A 23,699-nucleotide genomic window follows, 5' to 3' on the forward strand; every position below is an offset into this window, starting at 1 on the left:
ACTTATTTCCACATTTTCATCACAGCTAAGAAGTCACACTTGCCTAGATGTCCACTAACAGATGAATGGAGAAAAGAAAATGTGCTCCATAGAACTTTTAGTTTGCTGAAAAAAAAAAAAAAAAACCAAAATAATGACATTAGCAAAAAAATGGATGGAAAGGAATTTATTATGTTAAGACAAGTATGTCAGGCAACTGACACATTTTCTTTCATGCAGTCATCCTGTATTTTTTAGATTTTTATTTGTTTAAATGATCATGCAAGTTTGTGTGTGTGTGTGTGTGTGTGTGTGTGTGTGTGTGTGTGTGTGTGTGTATTAAAAATGATCATTGGCATAATGCTTACTTCAGGTTGGGAGTTGTGATAGTTGCTGTTTATTGATAAATGTCATTTAGTTCTCAGTATGCCAAGGATAGTGTTGTTATTCTTCATTTATGGATGAGTTTTCTTCCCTATTCTAAGCCGCTCACCTTGTAATTGTGAGATTAGAATTTTAACCCAAGATTTCAAAGTTCACATTAAATTCACTTAATAATTCTAAATTGGCCTAAGTTGATCACTTTACAGAATATGGATAAAGAGGATTTCTGCTCTTCTATTTTTCTTACTATTCTGTATGGACAGAGATTTAAATAAGTGTTTACCACTCTAACTGGAGGTGTGAACCTGCAAGAGCTGGGCCTAAAAATGAGGCAGGCTAAAGCCTCATGCAACAATCAACGTTATTAAAAGCATCAGACAATTTATTCTCTGAGAGTTAAGAAGACTGACCTGAGTACATTGTACAATCACAAGGATGCATGTGGCAAAATCATGTTTCCATAGACATACATGAATAATGACACTGATATAAGCTCACTCCTAGTCGCTACACCTGGGAAGAGCACAAGACACATTCCAGAACAATCCATGTATTGAAGAAACTGAGGTCACAAGTCTCTTGTTGTTTTCTTGGGGTTTTCTCACAAGCACTCAGAATTCTCATCACATGGCTCCATTCTTGGATCATGGCCTAATATGTAAGAATCCAGTTTGTTTCACAAACTATAAATTTATGTAAAGCAATAAAGAGTTAAATAAGTGTAGTTTGTTTTAAATACCAAACTATATAACTTTGACTTTAATTTGTTACTTCAGAGTTCTAAGTATATCTCATTAATAATATATGTGTAAAGGCCATATGTCTTTCCTAAGCACACTGATAGATAAGGAGTCTAGAAATATAAGCATCAAAGGTATGTGTGTTGCAAGACTTTCTTATTTCTTGAAAATTCTGTTTTATTTTATGTGTAGTTAGAATGCTGTCTAGACAAATATGTCTTAAAAGTTGATAAAACCTTAATGAATTCAATATATAAATCAACATTTTATTTAATAAATAGTAAAATAAAATCATCTAAAAAGGTACATATAGTAAAATGAAATATGGTAATAAGTTACAATGAACGTCAAAGTCTAGGGAAGGTCATTGTTTAAGTATTTTGTTTATTTTCTCCTTCTGTTATTGTTGTATTTTTCTTTTCAGGTGGTCTTACTATGTAGCCCTGGTTTTCCCAGAATTCATTATGTAGACAAGGCTGACATCACACAGTCTACCTTCCTACAAAACATTTTAAATATTTTGCAAAGTTATGAGATTTGCAAAGTTATGAGATTTGTGTGTTCTTTTTTTTTTTTTTGCCTAGAGTTAGTTTTTATTCAGCAATTTAAAATGGCTACCTATTCCATAATACCAAAGTAAAGGGACACACACACAGACACACACACACGAGAGAGAGAGAGAGAGAGAGAGAGAGAGAGAGAGAGAGAGAGAGAGAGAGAGAGAGAGAGAGATTGAGATATATGTGTTTATTCCTTGTATTCTCTTTACCTGAGGATAGAGCTGTTCTTAAATTCTTGAATTGAAGTAATTTTCTCCTATCAGGCTAGATACTCAAAGATCTAATAGGTGTGACATCAACAATTACTTCTCGCTAACAACTCTTGTAATTTAACCCTTTCAGGTGAGCATGCTGATGGATGACTTGCAGACAGCTATCAAAAGCATCAGAGGTCATCTCGCTAAGCTTGGCCCCCAATTACAGGCTGGGCAGGAGCAGTTCTCCTCTTATGTCTGCCAACACATTAAAAGCCTTCCAGCAAGCAGTGTGGTCCCAGAAGGCTTGCAACTCAAGGTGGGTGTCACCCTGTGACTCTCACTGGATTCAGGCAGAGACAAAAACATTCCACTGACTTTCAGCTGAATGTCTCATCTTGTCCTCAACAGCGAAGTGTGGCCTGTAAGGGTCAAGAATACTATTCAGAAAATAGCTTTAAAAGGAATTATCTGTGTGTCTTTGAAATTGGAGTTTATAAAACTTAACGTTCGATACAGAAAAGTAACTATAAAAATTAAAAACTTCAGTGGGTGAACATTTGCATACTTCTCAAGGAAATAAAATACTGTGTACATTTCAGTTTCTAAAAACAATGTGTTTGGAAAATGGCCAAGGTTTAATAGTTGACAGACAGTGGCAATAGGAATTGGAAGTGAAAAGGCCGGGTGACTGATTGATGTTCAAACTACATTTCCAGGAAAAAGGATATGTATTGGATAAGTGTGACACATGTCTGAGTTCACTTGGCAAAATCAATACTTAAGAATATACTGAGGGAGAAAGGTGAATTGGTTATTTGTCAGGACAAGATGGCTAAATGTCCTGGGCTCCTCTGTTATTGCACTGTTAGGAGAGAAGAACTCACCTGTCTAAAGCAGATAAAATATAAAAAGCTTAGGAAATATAAAGATGTTTATATTCATAATAGAATATCCATGTTTTCTCTGTCAAGTTAGTGTAGTTCTGTAGCTTCATACCTCATATCTCCAAGATATGTGAGATATGAAATTGGTCAGAGTGCAACCCTTTCTCTGTAGAGGTCTGTCTGGTGCAATCTTCCTCCTGGTCATTTTCATGGGGATAGGATAATATTCCGTTGTATCCTGAACACCCTTCATCTTACACTTTATCCCTGGCATATAATTATAGCAACAAAAAACATTTTAAAGACTGTGGTAGCTTGTGATGACATTCCCATGGATTCATTTTAAATGAGAATATTACCATTAAAAATTGACCTTTTGGCAAATGTGACTCAACGTTAAATATATTGTTTGTGCTAGTCAGCTAAGGATTCAAGGAGTGACATTTAAGGAATCAAAAATAAGGGCTCCCACAGTGCAATAATACTGTTCTTATCAGGTTTCTGGCTTGATCATGGACCATTCTACAAAAATACTTGCTATTGAGATAAACCAGGCAAGGGATTTTGGTCACCTTAATGACATTTACGTCACTGTGCCTTTTAATCCACTATTATATTGGATGTTATACCACTGGGGAAAACTTTTTTCCTCATAAATTCATTGCTAATTCTGAAGAATTTTTATCATATTAGCATCTTAGCTTGACAGTAAAATTTTAATTGCAGACTCTGAACTGTTACTCTCACATATTCCCCCTTTTAGCATGCTTCAAAATTCTTTCCACACCAGCAAATAGGAAATTTATAAGCAAAGGAAACATGTTGTATGATATTTGTAAGTACCTGCTGTGCTATCTAACATAGTAGCTACAATCTCCACGAGACTATTAAAATCAGCTAAATAAAACACCCAATACCTCCACTCATGTGTTATAGACTTTCTTGATTTCAGCACTGACAATTTTGCATCCAGCACATCGGAATGGTTAAATAACCTATCCAGAATTCTCTCCCACACATATCCTGCATTCTCCTACTTTGAGTCCACCCTATACCCACCACAGGAAGACTCAGCACCGTATTCTTCTGCTGCTGCTCCATTTAGTTTCCCCATTCGTGACACTGAGTTCATGTCAAGGCATGCATTAATCTTCTAAGTCCTGAGAACACTGAGTATCAATCAGCTCAACTCTTCAGCCTTTTGGAGTGGTAATTTCCAAACGTGGCTGGAGACCATCTGAGAAACACCAGTGCTCTCTACTCCTATGGATTTGAGTGGAACTGGTTTAGTGTCCAGAGGCTCACTTCAATCAGCTTGTGAACAACAGTTAAAGTATCAAGCATTTTGGGAGCCAGTGGTTAAATACTGGCATTATTGAAAGCATTGGTAAACTTAGAACTGAACTGATCTTATGAAAAGACAGCCGATGCCAGGAAAAGGATACAACTCTCTCACTACATCTATTCAACACAGCTATAGAAATACTAATCAGAACAATTAGATAAAAAAAGGAGATAAATTGGAAAGGAAAAAGTAAAATTAACCTACAGATCATGTGGTCATAAAAGATAGAAAGCAATAAAAGTGTCAGCAAAAATCTGTTGGAACTAACCAATGATTTCAGTAAGCTTTCATGATACAAAATATACAGGTGTTTCTCTGTACTAATAATGAACTAGCCAATGAGGAAAATGAGAAAACAATTCTTTTGGAAATAGCATCATAAAAAGCAAAATTCTTAGAAAATATAACCAAAGAGATGAAATAACTATATACACTGAAAATGATAAAATACTGATGAGGAAATTAAAGATGACAATATGAATGGGGAAAAAATCTATTGGTTGATTAGAAGAATTAATCTCTTTAAAATGTCCACATGACTTCCAAATGACCCACAGATTTAATATAATTCCTATCAACATTCCAAAGACAATTTTAGAAGCAATCAGAAAGCAAACTTCTGAGTCACGATTCCACAAGACGTGGGATACTGAAAGCAATTTTAAGAAGAAAAAATCCATAAGTATCCAACTTCATAATGCATTGCAAACAGAAAAAAATTTGCAAAGTATACATCCACCAGAGGATCAGTATATAGAATATATAAACCACTTTTAAAAACTAATCATTAAACAACCCAGTCAATGACTAATTAAATGAGAAGCACGTTCTCAAAAGATGAAGTAAAAATAGCCAAAAGACACAAAGAACAATCACATTACTAGCCATTACAGAAATACGTATCATAACCCCTGAAGATTCCATCTTAGTCCTGGTATATTAGTCCTTGTCTACACCCCAAGAAGTCCACATCAGAGTGTCCCACGCAGGTTGACTGCAGCACTACTTGTAATAGGTAAATCCAGGAACTAAACAAGGTGTCCATCAACAGAGGAACAATAATGAGAATGTGGTTGATGAATACAGTGGGGTTGTCCATAAAGAAGAGTCTGTCATTTGCAGGAAAATGGACACTACTCTAGGTTAATCTAAGAAGTCAGGCTCAGAAAAACAAATGTTCTATGTGTTCTCCCACTTACAGTTCCCAGGTCTCGTACAGTCACATACAATCATGCATATGTATATACAATGAAGACAGAAGTGAGACAGTAAAAACACAAGGTATCTAAATGGGAGGGGACTAAACAAAGACAAGGGTGTGGACAGCAGGTACAGGAAAGGCATTCGATATATAATAAATACCCGAACAAAAATTTAAAGTAAAATTAAAGTCAAACCACCGAGTAAGCAATGATAACCATCGTGTGACCCTAGAATACTGGTCTCCCCAGGGACTGGGTGCAGGGTGTTCTGATCTGAGGCACTTTTCACACTATAGATGATGCTTTACCATCTCTACTGAGTTGTTCTTCCTCATCACAATCTTTACTGATCCTTTAAAAATATGTTTTAGGTCAGTCTTAACAATAGAACCTTTTAAAAGACACATTACTTCCATGTTTCATGTCTTGCTTTTTGCAATTACCTGGTATAATATAATGGCCTGTTTTAAAAGACACTGCTCAGATATTAATCCCCATTGTGGGAAAGTCCTTTTTAAAAATTTTTTATTGAAACACAACAATTTTGAGGAGTCTCGGGAGAAAAGTCCAATAGGCTATAATCCTATTATCTCTATATCGCAATTCATGTCTTATGTTGCTGCACCCACAGTGCGTATGCACTCTTGTCTGTGTTGTTGGTAGCATTCTGGTATATTTTCTGGCTACTGCAACTTAAAATCTTTTCATGCGGAGGATTCGCAATGCCTTCACCTTCAATGATTGAACTCTCCATGTACCACAGCGTGTCAAGCGCCTCAGGCAACAGGTGTGCCACTCGCTTTTCTCTCTTACTTCCCTAGCCCCCTATAACTCCATATGCCCATTGCTGCCAACACCTCCAGCCACCATGAGAGCATCTGCTGTTGCCATGGCTCACTGACTTCTGCCTTCCTGGTCCTGTGCTTTGCCTGCAACTCCTCCCCCTTTTCACCCCCACAGAGATGCTGTCAGCCCTGTTAGCCTGGGAAAGCAGGATGGAAAGGATTGATGGGAAAGGATATTAGCAAATCAGTAGGGGATGGTGGGGGGAGAGCAACGAGTAGTAAGGTGGGTGATTGTGTCAGAGGATTGATGAGCAAGAGCAAGTGATGTGCGAGTGGGTGGGACGGGCGTGAGGGACGCGGAAGGTGGGTACTCGATGTCTTTTTCACTGGAATTAGTGCTTTCACACACAATTGGATACTGATGCTCCCTGGGTTGCCCTCCACTGCCAGTGGAGGCAGATCCAGTTTCTGTGGCATCCAAAGCTTATAAAATTTGGGGACGATAGCAGGCCAGGCCACAAGGGAAGCTCTCTTTAGAATCAGGACTGGAAGTGGGTTTTTATTTACAGCAATAAAGTAAACCACAAGAAATTTGGTAGTGACTTATAGGCTGAAGGTTTTGCTTTTTATCTCCTGGGCCCAATACTGTGATTATTTTTTTAATGCATACAATGATTGAACACCCTTTTAAGGCAAAGTTAATGTGTCAGTCTTCATAGCCTTATACCAAATTCCCACCATCGTATCTTATAAGCTTGTTCATGTTTTTTTTTTTTTTAAATGGGCTAATTTTGTTACTGGAAGAAAGAATGGTGCCTTTCATTTATAGTATCCCTTGGCCTTTCCTGTGCCCTGGACACTCAGATGAGCTATACAAACACCACAAGAGCACCTCAAAACTGATTAAGATCTTCATCCTTTTTCTGCAATCACTTAACCAAGTTTAAAGCACTCTGAGCATGTTTGCATTAGGAAACGTATTTATGTACTTAAATCTCTGTGGGTCAATTTAACGCCCAAAAGGAGATCAATTATCCATAGAACCATTGAAGGTTTCTTTAAAAAGCTTTTTTTTGGCATTTTTAATTCATATATATATATATATATATATATATATATATATATATCGTATACATATATATATTATGTCCATTTTTTGTCCATTGTGAAATCCTTGATTTCTCTCTCCCATTTGACTATTTTCCCCCAAATACGTGTTTATAGCCCATGAAAAGCTCTGTTTCACCTGTTATTTGAATAAACACTGGGGAAGAACTAAGATTTGACCTAAATCTTAGGAATATTAAATTATTAAATATTAAAATGTTTATTATTAAATCTCAGTAACAAAATTTTTGTCATTATGGTTTCTAGAGTTGCCTTTAAAAGTTGGCCAAAATATGATAGAGACAGTCAATCCTCTTATGTAAACTGCACAGTAGTAGATTAGTTTGGCTACCCATTTTGCAGGTAAGAAAACTGAGATACTATGAGACTCAGAAATCTATGATGTGTGCCTTCCATCCCCTTGACTGGATAGCACCTAAGAGGTGGACACTGAGTTCCCCTCCCGCATCCCACACACTCATCTCCCCAGGGCTGCTTTTGCTGACAGGCTTCTGCAGCCAGATGTAAGTCTTTGTGCTCTGGAAGATCCAATCTTGTCTATCTTCACGTGCTGAACAGAAAAACAGCTTTGGTAGCAAACTCAGGGGAAAGCAATCGGTGCTGGCATTAGCTCCCATGCAGCGCGTGTAGTAATGAGACAGGCTTTGCCTGTGCAGCGCTGACATCCTGGAAGGTACCCAGAGAATTGCCAGGTGGGCAGCCAGCAGGGAAAGTCCATGGGCCAGAGCTGTATTACGGTCCCAGCAGTGGCTCCTACTAAATGAACCACTGAACCTTACTGCTGCTGGCGCTCGCTCGCTCAGGGAGATTGTCCTTCTCCATAGCAGTTAATTTGTTTTTACCTCTCAATTAGCTTTTTCACAGAGTGTTTGATATGCTCAAGTTGCTAAGATTCCCTGCCCACATATGTTCCCCTCCCCGGCATTACCCACTGACACCTATGTTAGTCTGACTCATCACGAACATTCCCAAGCAGAATTCTCTATCTGAATAGCCCATAATGCAGATTGTCCAGTATCTGCAAATGAAGTGATTCAAACCTGCTTAGGATTCTACTCATAGTAGATAAAAATGTTTTTCTATAAACAGTGCTCGTGTAAGTTTTGGTTAATTGAAGCAGCGATTCACATTAGGGTAAAGTTATTGTCACAAGCATAGTTCCTTTAAAAAAAAAAAACTGAGTATCATTAAAAACTTTTACTCTATCTCCAATTGAAAATATAATTTCAGGACTGGGAATGTGGGAAAATTAGTCCAGATTTAGTTCATATTAAATCCTGCAATCTTCATTATATTCAATGACGTAGAATTTGGGATGTGTGACTATGCTTGGTTCATTAAAGGTTCCCTAACATTCTTATCAAAGGATTATATGCAGCCTTTTATTGACCAAATGCCTGTATATAACAAGTTGTATTACATGCAACCCATATACAATGATACTCTAATGAGAGTTAAATATAATTTCAAGCACCTAATTAATCAGAGTGAAATCCTGTTCTCTTTTTCCTCAAGAAAGTCTCATCACAAGGGCTCATTAAGTTCTCTCGATAAGGACACAGTAGCCCAGCAAATCGCCTGTTGATTTAAAGTAGTCACCGAGTGAATTCGTTGAACATTGTACTTAGAGAAAGGAGTAATTTTGTCAGATTATTCCCCATATTTTTAGACACTGTGCTTTGCCCATAGTTAAGTATAGAACTGGAGTAAAAGAAGAGGCTCCAATAAAATGTAACTAGACATTTAAGGGAAGGTACTTAGTCCTTCTAGGATGATTACGGAACACATGAAAGCCACCTTGAAGATTTCAGCATGGTCTTAGGGTTTCATTGCTGTGAAGAGACACCATGACCATGGCAACTCTTATAAATGAAAACATTTCATTAAAGCTGGCTTACAGTTTCAGAGGTTCAATCTATTACTGTCATGATGAGAAAAGCATGACAGCATCCAGGCAGACACAGTGCTGGAGAAGGAGCTGAGAGTTCTACATCTGGATCTGCAGGGAGTAGAAGAGACTGTGCCACACCGGGCATAGCTAGAGCATAGGAGACCTCAAAGCCCACCCCCAAAGTGACATACTTCCTTCAACAAAGCCAATTTACATCATCAAGGCCACACTTCCTATCAGTCCCTGGGGGCCAAGCATTCAAACACATGAGTCTATGGGGGCCATTCCTATTCCAATCACCACAACCATCTTCCATCTTCCTTGACCTTCCTGTCATTCTTATCCCAGTCTAGACTGTCAGCTATCCTTCACTCTTGTTTCCATCATTTCTTCAAAATTTGCTTCTAGGAGATATGTTCTCTGAAATTAAGATAGTTTCAAATATTTTTGGACAATTATTTTCCTTGGAACCACTATATAGGCAGATAAAGGGAAGATCTGTTGTTGAAGCCATCTCATTTGATCTTCCACTGATTCCTGACTGCCTGTCTACCAGCCTTAACTTGGATTCAATAAGCTGAAATTGACAATTATAGCCTATAAAGGGATCAATAAGTGATAATTCTGACTCTTGCTCTCTGCTACAGGTGAGGTACTTTAATTGTGGCAAAGGAGTGAATCTCTAACTGGAATACCATGTCTTGACAAATCTGGGGGAGGGCTACTTTGTAGTAGAGTCTTTTAATTCACCCCTAAAATCCTATTTCATGGGTAACCATCTACTTTCAGTACTTCTAAGTGGTAGGCTTTGCTCAAACATACAATTAATACTCTTCTTAAGTCACCTTTCTGTTTTTTGAGGATGGTATTGAGGGGATCAGAAGTGTGACTTGTGTCCCACATTCTGAACTGCCAACTGGTTCATCTCTGCAGGATTGAGATGTCCATTTCCCACTTTCACAGCTACATTCTCCCTCAACAGTTGCCTTTAGCAGAAATTGAGTGCCTTTTTCTGCAGTGAGGCCTGTTCCTAGCCTTCAAAGGAATGGCTCCTGTGTCTTGACTCTGAACGTGCTTAGTTCTAGATGTGGGCCTCTCTGGCTCCAGAGCTCCTAAGAGAGGTCTGTGACAATGTGAACAGTTCTTCTTTCCCACTCACTTTGCATCCATAGGTACTCATCGTTGCTCCTGAATGTTCCCCAGTGAACTTACTGCAGGCAGTTCTTCATTTCAGTACCTGATCCCAGAGGACCTCAGTCCAGACAACACATAAGTTTATCACAACATTTTAAATTATATCCACCTGAAATACAGCAGGTGATTTTTGTGAAGCTGTATTATCTATCTGTACAGACCCCTTGGTGTAAATCCTGCTGCTGTGCAGCCCCTGACTTTCAGCAGCACACTGCAGGGTCATTTTTCTATTATTGCCTCTTGACAGCATTGCACCCTGAGGCATTTTGAAGCTCAGGCACTTGGCCTTCTGCTCACACCATGGAGGGCTTCCTGGGTGGTCTGCCCAGTGGTTGGGTAGAGTTGGAAACCTGCTGTTCCACAACAGCTAGCTCTTAACCAGACGTATAGTATTAAAGCCAGATAATGGCACTGAACAAGAGCTCTCGTGGCCCATAAAGAGATGCTGTAGGTGATGCCAGGCAAACTTACCAAAGGACAGTATTGGCTCACAAATTCCCATTCGAGTCAGCTTATTCTATATAGTTTAAATTTGAGTCACTGTCTCTATGATATATGTGTAATAAATAGAATTTTTTGGTATTTATTGATTTATATATGCCTTCACAAATATCGCATATGAAGTTATATTCACATCGCTTACTTTACGTTGATAGACCTATTTCAGCGATATTAGCCTAGCCATCAAGTTTATTTCTCAGCCCCACTAATTAGCATCAGCAAATAATACTACTCCGGAACAAACAATAAAAATCAACCGTTTCTTAACCACGCCCATAGTTAGCATTCTGGTTTTCTCCACTGTTGTGTACATTTCCCGTTATTTTTGCCTCTACAGTCTATCACCAGCCAGCCAGTCTGGAGAACTCAGGGCAGCCTCAGGAAGAACGAGAGGGAGAAAGTTGTCTTTTGATCTCCATGTGCCCAGTGGCACCTGAGCCACATACTGTTATTACTCTATTGGAACATTTCACTGACCCCCTCTTCCTCTCTTGGCCTTTATCTGTCTGTCTTCATGTGTGCCTCTCTCCCTCTGCTGCAGTAACAGTAGCTTCCTAACCACACCTGGAACACACCACACATTTCTACTGAATTATTTACTTTGTGCTTTCCTCTGCTACAGTGCTTTGTTATAAGCCTATCTGCTTGCCTCTCCCTCTCATTTCCAAATCACTGTTCCAAGAGGGTCTATCCTGAGCAGCTACTTACCGTTAAGCCCATCTCAGTAGGTGGACCAGGGGTGTGGCCCCTGTTCTACTGCATTGTTTCTCCCTCAAATAGCACTTATCACCTTCCCCCTCACTCTAAACTGTATGTACATGAAGCTAATGTTTAAGTCCTTCAGACACACAAAGAGTAGGCCTATTTTGATTATTCAGGTTGTATCCACATGGGCATGCACTCCTATAAAATTTGCAATAACAATATATTTTAGCCACAAGTGGTTAAGACAATTGCCCCTTTCAATTCAGTTTTTTTTTCATTCTCTTTTGCACCATGCTGTATCAGAGTTGCTATAGAATTACTGAAGTATGGCTCAGAAAAACCTGATTAGGATATGTTAGCCGTTTTTTTTCCGTCACTATAACTAAATGTCATAGATAACCAACATATATTAAAAAATGGTTAGTTTCTCTCAGTTTCGTGAGTTCCAGTCCATGTTGATTGCCTCCAAGGTTTTGACCCTATGGTAAGCAGCAGAATGTGGTGCAGTAATGATGCTTCCAGAATGGGACTCCTGCTGTCCATTCAATGGTGAAGTAATAACAACCTAGGACCTATCTAGAGATAGGTCAGTCCTGCTCTTAGAGGTTTGGGGACCCTCCAGTAGCTTCCTGAGACCCATCCTTTAACATAGAAGCTTTTGCCAGGACATAAGATCTAAACTGTGGCATGGAGGCATATTGAGTTTGGACATAGTGGAATATAATCAGTACCTTGTAGTCAGTTATTTGTATATTCCGGTTGTCTTAGCTGTTTTGATGTAGAAAGATGGCCACATGGTCAGAAAGAGTTGTACTTTCTGCACAGTAGAACAACAGACAACAAAATACAGCTAACAGAAGTCAAGCATGCTATAAAATTAACAGATCCAACTGATTTGTGAAAAACTCTCCCACATTTTATGACTCATAGCTTGAGGAAAACTGAGGACAGTTTTTCTTTTTTAAATCAAGTTCAGACTGAACTCTCAGAACTTTTATGAACTGACCAGACACTCAGGACACCAAGAGAGACCTTTCCAATAGAGAACAACAATTGTCTTTAGTCATGTGACAGAAAGGAAGACATCATCTTTGTCCTGTCCCTGTTTCATGAAGCTGCTTGTGCCTGGGCCATGTGCTTTATGTTCCTTTTGATAAAACAGTTATAGAGCAACCATGCAAAGATGGAAGCAGAGAATGGGTCTTGGAGATTTACTCATGGAGAATATATATTTACAACTTTATTCAATGTTTATGGTGGCTTTTCTCTATGTGCCTTGTATGTATACAATTTGTGAAGTCTTATTCTTCTAAATGAATATTTCACACTGTCTTTCATGTTTAATTCTGCATTATTCTTGCTTACAAACTCCCAGGAAATCATCTAAATGTCAGGTCTCACTACTCTAGGTGTGCCTTCATACACTAGATAGAATTCTTAGTACGTGTGTATTGCTTGTTGTCTGTTCCTCATCTTATGCAGCAGACAACTGCCTCATAAACAGAGACCTTACACTCAGTTAGGATATTTTAACTGCCTGCTCAATACTTGACATTTTGCAGCACTCAATAAATGAACGCATACATCTATTCCATACCAGGGAATCACTAGTGTCAACCAAATTTAACCCTGCTTAAGAAAAATTAATATCAACATGAAGGAGAATGAAAATTCCATGCCACACAGAACATTTTGAGATCACCATGCTTTATGTGTCCAGGGGGTATAGATAGACACTCCTATCTGTAGGCATTCTTCTGTAACTGTGAGCTGTATTACTCAAAAAGATCCAGATTATAATTTTCTAGTTTTTGTTACCTAGAGCGCCAAGGTTAGCCCTGACTGCTTTGGGTGAGAAGTCCTGCTCCACAGGTAAGAATTTAATTTCAGAGCTATAGCAAGTAAAACCATGGCAGTAGCTGATTTTTCTTAAACGAACAATGAACAATAGGAAAGCAAGCTTTCATTTGGGGCATCTCCTCTGCTGTAGTGAGCAATCTGTGTCTAAACACTGCACATTAGGAGTAGAAATACTTGTCACACAAATGAGCACCGAGACTGGCAGTGTGAGTAGCCTAGTCCTCTGAGCTTAAAACCTAAGGGACACCCTTGTCAAAGTGTCAAAGAATTCTGCTCTGAGGAATGGTTGCTTAACTCTGGAATACCTGTTTTTCTCAGGCCCCTGGAGAATTTGGGGGGAATTAGAGCCAGTGTTTCTGTTTTCAGTGCACTGATTTCTTTCCTTGCTTTTTTTTTTTCTTTTTGTCTGTTGGGCTCTTGTTCCCCGACAGAGCACAGGAAGTCTCATTATCAGCAGTGAACAAAGCAGCAGCTAATGACAGTGCTAGGTGTGGAGCAGTGCTCTGCTCAACTGCTCTCAGTTTGGCAGTTAGCGCCCACACTGCCTTTTCCTAGAATCTAACTTGTTGTGCTCCGAGACCACAGTCTAGCAGTCTAGACAAAGGGACATCCATAAGTTCCTCAGCCTTATGTCTACCAACACAAACTGGAACAACCACCTCCCTCGTAAACTCCGGTGTTGTTTAAGAGTTTCCCTTCAGATTAGAGTCCTGAAGAGATTATTGGAATAGCAAAATTCCCCTCCCACTTCACCCTCATTCATATTTGCAAGTTTAGAAGAAACTGCTTACTGAGAATTGTATTGTTACTTAGAAAAGATAGTCAGTCTATGTCCTTCCTTCTTTCCTTCCTTTCTTCCTTCCTTCCTTCCTTTCTTTCTTTCTTTCTTTCTTTCTTTCTTTCTTTCTTTCTTTCTTTCTTTCTTTCTTTCTTTCTTTCTTTCCAAATCCCTATTAGGAAAAGACACTTCAGGGATTAATAATCCAGTACTGCCAGGCAGAGGCTTTGGGCTATCCACCCTGCCACTGTGGCTCTGCAGGGCTCTGAGTGGGAGCATCCCTAGGGTCTTTACATGATTACTCTTTTTAAATCCCCTTCTCCCAATAGGGTGCAGAAGCACCATTGAAGCACATTTATTTCCCAAACTGCATTAAAACTTGCCGATTACGGTTTGCACTGTCTCAGAAGAACAAAAGACACTTTTCTGGTTTTCAGGAAGTTATTCTCCCAACTTATCTTCTCTGGAAATAGCATGAGCTACATGTAAAACAGTCCCACACTAAAATGTGATGGGCATATCAGAAATGGAAGAAAAGAACTTTTGAGGAAGAAAAAAAAAAAAAGCTAAAAAGCAGGGATTTAAATTATTCATTAGGCCTCCCTCTGGCCTGAGTCCTTTCTTGCCTAGTGAATGGAGCACCCTGCATGGATACTCAGTGTGGACAGGGGGAGTGTTCACTTTAGTGGGGCCGTCCTGTCAGGACTGGTTTATTCGGGTTCTTTTGACCAGAACATTTGCCGCTCTTGGTTTTTTTTTTCCTTTTCTCCCAGCGACTGTTGCATAATGCAATATTTTATCTCTGTTTTCAACAACTTGTTGAGTTTGTGCAGTTAAAATGGCTGACCTTCATCATCCGGTTATGTAATAAACCTGTCAGGTTGAATTTCGTTGAGTGAGTCAAAAGGTGAACAGCGCACTGATATCTTTTAAAAACAAATTGAACAAGGAGAATGCAATGAGCTAGTTAACTGTTACTACCTGACCCTTTGCTGATGTTCGCTCCCTTTAAGCATCTGTTGGGACCAGTGCTCTTCTTCCTCCGGCCACACTTTCTTCTATTTTAAGAAGGTTGGGGAATGAGAGTCAGGTGAGACACCAAGTCTAAGGGAGAAATGGAGCCCTTTCTTACTCAGTGCTACTGATTTCACAGCCAGTTACTCACACACCTTCAGACAGTCGGTCACTTGTTTTGCACATGCCCCTTCACATATATATGTCCACAAATATTTATTTCTTTTTTTTTTATGTGCTCATTTATCAGGTATTTGAAAATGGTAAAAGATATCAGCGGGATCTCTGTTTACATCTGTAGAAGAGATTTAGAGTCTAGTAGCCAAACTCAAAGTGACGATACAATGCAAAGAGTGAGTAACAGTTTATGTGAATATGAGCGTTCCCCATATAACTTAGAGTTAATGCTACCACATCTTAAGGCAGCTTATAGAATATAGTCATTTGTTGTTCTGCAAGGTGAGGTTCAGTTGACTGTTGACTCCTGAACCTTAACCTAACCCTTCTCAACCGTCACAATGTTTGTATTTAGAAATATTTCTACACTGAAAACTGGTTTGGATACATCAAGATTGTTTTCCATTTATTCATTCATTTATTTACACTTTTTAGAAAAATGTCATTATATTTGGTGGAGGGTATACTCTGGGCATAAGCCAGGCTCCCTGAGTGACTAACATACAACCATGGTCTTCCATCTTGCTCACCTCGAGCAAATCTCACTGGTTTATGTTAGGCACTCTTACCTTTGCCTATTTCCCAGACAGTTGGGATGCTTTTCTCCAGGCAGAACCAACATGTTCAGGGTCTTTATTTTGGGCTTTTGTCTTTCATAAAAGGACACGGAACACCCCGTTGTTTACAAATTGGGGTTATGCGCCCGAGTGCACACCAGTGTCTTGGTCTCTGTTGCCTCCTCTTTGTTCAGAGGCTCGCTCTTGTCTCTACTCAGTCCAGCACCCTCAGACCTACCTCTCTCCAGATACATCCATAACCTGGTTTATAGAGCCAATCACAAAAGCTATATCTTACTTTGGTGACACTCTCTGGATCATTTGCTGAATCCAGAGGAGACAGGAAAATGTTACTTTAATTTATTTAAAAAAAATCTGGAGCCTTAGCTGCTTTTTAAAAATTATCATATTCACAATTATACAAATCACCATCATACCAAAGTCCTTCTAGAATTTTCTACCTGTTTCCCAACCTTCCCCCACTATTCACTGTTTTACGTGTTTGTAAATACTGAAACTTGATGGGCCTTATACAGGAAATTGTTATTCCATGGAAACGTTGTGTATTGACTAATAACTCACTGAGATTGTGCTTTGCTTCAATCTGCAATAAGTGGGGGTGTGGCTTGCAGAAAATTAACTAGGGGCATCACACAACTCTGTTAGAGAGCACCCTTCTGATCCGCTGTCTGCTCCCTTCTGTGGATGCTTGTCTCAATTACTACTCTAAGAGGTTTCATACTCTACTCAGATCCCAGCACAAATTCTAATCCTGTAAAGGCCCAGTGATGATAGCTTTAAAGATAACTGGATAAAGATTATCACAGTTTTTGGTTTCTGCAGCCCAGTCCTAACCAATGACTACAAATGAAAGGTGCAGAGGCTCTTACCTCCCATAGACTGCTGAATGACCATCCCTGAACACCAAGAAGTGAAATCTGTTGTTAGGGAGATAGAGAATGTGATGATCCCTGTGAGAGTGGATTTGGTCGTGTGCCCTAAGTAATCGGAGCTCAGAGCCCATGTCCTCTGCACAGCCCTGGCCTTTGTACAACCCCCTGCCTCAGAATCAGGCATTAAACCTTTCATGACTTTCTCCTTTACCAAAAAGTGATATCTCTAAGGCAAAAGCCTTGTGATTTAAAAAGATGGCAGATGTTACATGTTTTCTGAAGTCAAAGCAAAGCAGCTAAACTATGAACAGCTAAAAGCAGGGGCATCGGGAGCTAAATGCGCAGCTCTGGAAATACAACATGAAGTATATGTTCGAACTTCCTGTGAGGAAAAGAAAGAGCAGTGCCGGTTTTCACTAATGCCTTCACCTCCTAAGCAGCCTAGGAGAGCAGATGCCGTCATCCTAATTTGGCTCTGTCAGGTAAGAGACATTAGCTTATAAAATAAAAAGAAATTTCATCATTTCCAGCCCTTTAGTTGATGCTGTAACTAAAAGTTTGGCTAACACGGGGTGATTGACATCAGTGTGACCATCATTTACCTTCAATTTGGGCACAGCTTAGCTCTGAGGTTTTCTGTAAGTGTAGTTGTTGGCCACCAAGAGTATTGCACTATTGCACTCAGTCAAGGCTTATGGCCAACGAAGTTAGACACCCAAAATGTTTATGGGCACTGAAATGTCTTTTCTTCCAAGCCATAGCAGTTAGCACTTTTCAGCGTGTCTTTGGCAGAAATTAATGAGAGAGAGAAAGAGAGAGAGAGAGAGAGAGAGAGAGAGAGAGAGAGAGAGAGAGAGAGAGAGAGATCTAAAAGACTACATCTCTGCAGGAACCACAGAGTGATAAGAAATCAAGAAAGTACAAGAACTGACAGGGGAGAGAAGAAAAGGAGGCCTGTGACAGAAGGCTGGGGGAGGGGCCGAGTGATGGATAGTGTGAGGTGCTGAGCAGGGGCAGGAAAGCCGAACAAAGGTGACAGATGATAATGAAAGATGTTTTTTTAAAGTACCCCACATGCCACAGTTCCACTGGATTTACTTTACATTTGAAATGTGTTTTAAATATGAACCCTCTTCATAGTGTAGTCTCTGGCTGCAAGGAGCAGGGCACCGACAGGACTATTATTTAAAATGGGGAGTGGCTTTACCTACTCTCACTCCACTTGTCTTACTCACAACTCCCAGACATCGGTTGCTGAAATCACTCCCAAGGTTTGCAGGCTTGCAATTAAAATACTCACAGAAGAGCTCTAAAAGAACCAGAAGAGCCTGAGAGGCATGCCGATTTTGCAATCCTGTAAGCCCTGGGGGAATTATTCACCCTGCCCCACAAGCCCCCGGGTACCTGAAGCTGGCTGGGGACAGAGAGCTAGCCTGTTGTAACAGCAAAACTTGAATCTGGGCTGGAAAGGCCTAACAAACCGTGCAGCGCAGACATGACAAGCATAGCCCTCATCAAAGAGGATTGTTACCGGGTGTGGAAGCTAAATGCTCTTTCTGTGAGACTGTCACATCTGCTTTCAGGCTCTGTGCCAAAGGGTCAGGGCTCAATCACAAGCCTGTGGCACCCCCTGCTGGTTAAAAGCCCACGCTCATTTTGTTACTTTACACTGAACTAAACATCGCCGTCATTTCACACTTCTTTTAACATTCTATATGAATTTAATTATCATTTGTTTGGACTCCATTTGTTACAGAGCAGAGACAGTTTGTTACAGATGTTCACATAGCTTATGTCTTCCTCCTCATCCCCTTCACCTGCTCCTCAGAATCCACCAGCAGCTTCAAGGTTCCTTCATCAGTTCACAAGGCCTCCATTTTTCTTCAGCCCGGATTTCCGATCCGCGTGGTCAAGAGATTAAGAATCCATTGAAGCTGAAGAATGGGCAAATAAATATGAGATTTTTATGGGAAAGCATACAGGTAGGAGCAAGGTGCTTATCCCGTCTGTCTTCAGTCTTACCCGCCGCAATTTAGCACTAATATAGCAGAATTGAGAAGCCGAGTTAGATTCTTTAAGAATTAAGAAAACATTTTTTTTTAGTGCCAATAAAATGTAAGGAACATTTCTGTTGTAAGACAGCATTGTTTATGGAAGGAATCTCTCTCTCTCTCTCTCTCTCTCTCTCTCTCTCTCTCTCTCTCTCTGACTTTCTGTCTTAAAGCCTTGTCATACTTCTTGAGGTCTGCCTGTCAGCACAGCAAGAGGGATTTGTTCATGTCTGAGTAGTCACCTTAATGACAGCAGATGGAAACGCCACGGGGGGCCCAAGCCCATCACACTGCGGCGCTGCCACACACGGCCCTGACCTGCTTCCTCTCCTCTATTTTTTTTTTTTTTTTTGGGTCCCTTTTTAAAGGAGAAATGGATGGTAATTGAAAAGGATCTTAAGCAAGATTTATGAAGCTGTAGACAACATGATTCCCCAGTATTTCTCTATGTTTTCACAAATAAAGTCTTAACTTCCTAAGCACCACTGACAGGACTGCCAGGGATGAGTGGGTAAGGCTCAGGAGCCCTCTCCTATCAAAGCTGTGCTCCTCCCAGGGCCGAACATTATCTCCCAATAATTACTGGCTATTTGCTGAGCATTGTGTAAATTTTTGAGGATTGGTAAATTCCTGCATAAATTTATCCGCGTTTCTGAAGAAAAGGGTTACTATATCTAGGCACTGATGGGCTGCTCTCTTGTATTGAAAAAACTCTCAGAAATGTATTCTTATTTTGACAGGACATATCCAGATGAACTCTGAAACTGCATGTCAGGAAACTTAAACACACTTTTTTTGGTTCTGTTTTTAATTTTCTCAGTCCATTGTTTAGAGGTAGAATGAAATAGTGTTGCATGCAAGGTATAATTGATCTTACAGCAATGATAACAAAAACACTAGAGACGGATCTAAATATCAGCAAAAGGGGAGCTGATTAGATTTGGATTTGGTATTTGTTCAAATTTTCTAACATCAAATAGCAGTTGCCTTAGAAACCCCATGAAGGTGTCAGGGGCAGAGTCATGCCACGAATGTTGTTTTGTTTGTCCCAATAGAATAAAATTAAGACACGTGTCGATTTCTTACGCTGTATCATTTATAGAATTAGAATGTACATAAGGAATGATAACATTTACACAGTAGGCACATTTCAAGTCAGTCTAAGTTACACTGGGAACAGAATTGTTTTCACAATGATGTAAACGCTGTCGGGTTTTATAGCAGTAAGGATTTTGGCATAACTTAGCAAGCCCTTCTGATGGCAAAGCATGGCTCTAATCAAGTATGCCTCGTTATTTCCTCTTAATGTCACCAAAAAAAGGCAATGTGATGATTGGCTCCATGCTCTATCATATTTTATATAATTCATTATTAAAAAAAGATTGACAATGTATTCTTGAATAATCATATTTGTGAGAACAATAGTAAGATTAGTTAGTAGTTAGTTAATCTGGAATAGTCTAGATAACCAGTTGGTAGTTGTGGCTTGAGAACTGTGTAAGTTCATAGATTTGATTGTGGCTCATTTTTATTTTAATAGGATGATGTAATATTTCTCTGGTTTTGAAAATAAAGCACCAATATGATACAGAGCAAAAGATAACTATGCCAGCATCTTGCCACCAGTGGAATTTTTTAAAATGGATATTTCTAAAACTGTATGGTACATACTTAAAAAAGAAAACACCAAGAAAATACATAGTATTTATCTAGTGAATAGTGTTTGTTTTCAGGGAGTATTTTACTGTGTATAATTTATTTTGACATAGGAGGTCATACTCATCTGTCAAAATCAAGGTTTCCTCCAAATTTTGCATAGTTTGAAATTTTTCAAATACGTGACAAGTTGGAAGACTATTATAACAAATATTTTCATGTTCTTCATTTTCATTCAGCCATTTAATGAGCTTTCCTATTTGTTTATCTCTCCCGAAAGTAATTGCAGTCAATTATTAAAATTTTACTCCTTAAGTGCTTCTGGCAGATTGAAGAACGGGACCTTCTGTGTAACCACACTGTATGCCTAACAGTCCATAATAACACGTTATCATCTGACACCCCCTCAGCAGTCAGCTACCCACAGGTGCTTCAGAGCTCACTGTGACCCAGAGGCTAGGTAGATTTACTCCGCGGTGTTTGCTCCACTTCAGTATCTCTTTTTAAGCTAAAACTTTCCCGTCACCTTTACTTTGCTTCTCTCATGCTTTTTCGAGTCTGAATGCTGTCCTTGCAGCTTATTCCATACCCTGGACTTGTCTGTCTAATCATGATTAAATACAGTTTAAATACTATTGGCAATAATATTTCATGGGAGACAATGCGGGTCCCATTGTAGGGTTAAACCGTAAATATTTGTTATCAATCTAGAGGAAAAATAGCCCGTAGAAGACCATACATTTTATTAAGATGTTTGATATAATAATTCTCAAATTCACTGAAAACAGCAGTATGCTTTGCAATAGTTATGTAAATCAAATTAGGGTGACACTTAATTACGTTTAGTGATCTTATAAAATATAGTTGTTTGTACTTAGTATTATGTGTTTATTTGAATCAGTTACATGGGGAAAATGAATTAGATGAACACTTGTTCTCAGCTACAGTCTTTCACTTTTGCACAGCTTGGATGTGCGATTCTTTTTTAACTGCACATGTTGCAAACATCCTTGGCCACATTATAAACGAGCTAAATAAATTAAAATGTGCATTTACATGTCACTAGAGGAGTTCGAGAAGAAAAGGTTTTATTAGATATCAGTATCAAATACCACAGTGTTTATTTGTGCTCTAATTTCAATGTATATTATACAGGCAGCTTAAATATTTTTTCCCATTTTTCCAGATCTCCACTAAACCCCTTTTTGGCTTCGACCTTTGACTGAGTGACTGCTTTTGACAGAGATGGTATATAAGACCCTTATAACTATTGATGCTGCTCTGCCATTTGCATGTGATGAGTAAATTAACATATATTTAATTAAAGTCACCTAATTCAGGATTTCCCACAGTGAGAGATCTCAAACACTGAAATACTTTCTTGAATTGTCTTAAGCAGTACATGTTATATTGACTTACTTCATGGTCTAATGGGGTCAGGCCTAAACAACTTAGCCATGTCCCTTTGTTTTAAAAGAAAAATTTGGGGACAGTGAACAGTTTCTGTTTTAAAGAAGTCACAATTTGGTTTTAAAAGCTGATTTGTGAGAATAACTTTGTTAATTCATTTCAATACAAAATAGATTTTTTTTGCTCCACATCTTCATATTTAAACGCTGGGTTTATGGGTGACCAGTTGAAAATGAATGCAGTGTACCAGAACCATGAGACAGTGAAGGAAGTCAGGACCCACTGGGAGGATCTGGGAGTTTAGGACCATTTTGCTTGTGACTGCCCAGAAACAGATTGGTATCAGTTTTTTTTTTTTTTTTTATCTCTAAACAATATAAACTGTCAGCTATTCAGCATTGACTTATAAATTAATGGTGTAACATTTTTATTTAATTTTCAAACCATCAGTCCCTGTTAGCATTCTACTACTTAGAGACAAACCAAAAAAGATGTTTGTCCAAACTCACAATACTGGCACATGGCGAGCCAGGATTCCAACTGGCATCGCTGGCTTTAAGGAACGTATGCTTTCCCACCATGCAGTGCGTGAGGATGGAAGCATACTCCATGACTAGTTAAACTGTGACTACTGGGACTAAGGAACTTAGTTTATAATTTATTTAAATTACTTTAAATTTAAATAGAAATATGTAACTTCTAAGTGGCGTATTGGTTGTCACAGCATGCCACCTGGGCTAGGTTGGGTTAGGTGACCTCTCTGTATGGAGCGGCCTCTCTGTATGGTCTCATCTGGCTTTAGTACTGCATAATTTAGCAAATTACATGTCTTTAGTATACAACTAAAAGGATAGAGTAAAGGGCATAACCAAAACCCGAAAGCATGTTGATGAAATTCACTCCTAGTCAGGGATGCTCCATTGCTAGGACGCTAAATCAAACTTGCCTCCTCTTGTTCTCTTTCTCTTGGTAGAAAGAAAAATAATTCATCTAAATTCTTTCTTATTGGACATTTTCCACTCATAGGAAGACTTACTTTGCACACAACAATCTTTCCCCAAGCTATTACATTTGTTGCGAGCCGGCTGCCGAGATGGCTTAGAAGGTAAAGGCACACGAGGCACAAGCTTGGTTCACAAGTCCAACTCTCAGAACCTACTTAAAGGTGAGAGGAATGAACCAGCTCTGTAAGTTTGTCCCCTGACCTACATATGAACACTGTGGTAAGACCTACATTTGACATGGTGGTATGTCATGAATGTATGCGCATGGAACATGATAATAGAAATTTATTAAAGGATTCTTTAGAAGAAAATTTGCCTAGGGCTTTCTTTTGGATTTCTGGCTAGAACTTTAGATTTTCAGTTCTTGCACTACCCTATTTTATCGCCAAGACACTACCCTACACCCGACATAGTCATTTTCGATTTCGCTTCATTGGTAGTAAAGAGTATTGTTTTGTTGAGTTGATAGAGTCCTTAAATATAACAACATAAAGCTGCTTTTATTTACTGCAAACTAAATATGTTCATTTGCTTAATTGTATACTGTATTTCTTTCTATACTCTAAAATGGGTCACTTCAGTCCTTAACAGCCATATTCTTTTACATATTTTTGAAGTTGCATTTACTTTTGTGTATGAGTGTTCTTCCTACACATGTCTGTTCAACATATGTATACAATGCCCACGGAGGTCACAAGAGGGTGGCAGATAGCCCGAAACTGGAAATACAATCAGTTGTTACCTGGCTTATGGTTGCTGGGAATTGAACCCAGACCCTCTGGAAAAGCTGCCAGTGCTCTTAGT

At 39.1% G+C, this 23,699-nt stretch overlaps 2 long non-coding RNA genes across 3 annotated transcripts in view; both read left to right on the forward strand.

Moving 5' to 3' along the window:
• The window catches only part of LOC143433732 (uncharacterized), a 94,686-nt gene extending 91,067 nt beyond the window's left edge, over positions 1-3,619 (forward strand). For both annotated transcript variants that reach the window (XR_013108728.1, XR_013108727.1), the window contains one exon: positions 2,006-3,619. This is a non-coding gene — a long non-coding RNA (uncharacterized LOC143433732). The remainder of the gene's footprint in view (positions 1-2,005) is intronic.
• Positions 3,620-18,392: 14,773 nt separating this feature from the next.
• The window catches only part of LOC143433728 (uncharacterized), a 28,780-nt gene continuing 23,473 nt past the window's right edge, over positions 18,393-23,699 (forward strand). Inside the window, exon 1 of the long non-coding RNA XR_013108729.1 lies at positions 18,393-18,756. This is a non-coding gene — a long non-coding RNA (uncharacterized LOC143433728). The remainder of the gene's footprint in view (positions 18,757-23,699) is intronic.

The sequence above is a fragment of the Arvicanthis niloticus genome, chromosome 2, assembly GCF_011762505.2.
Source record: "Arvicanthis niloticus isolate mArvNil1 chromosome 2, mArvNil1.pat.X, whole genome shotgun sequence".
NCBI classification, from domain to species: Eukaryota; Metazoa; Chordata; class Mammalia; order Rodentia; family Muridae; genus Arvicanthis; species Arvicanthis niloticus.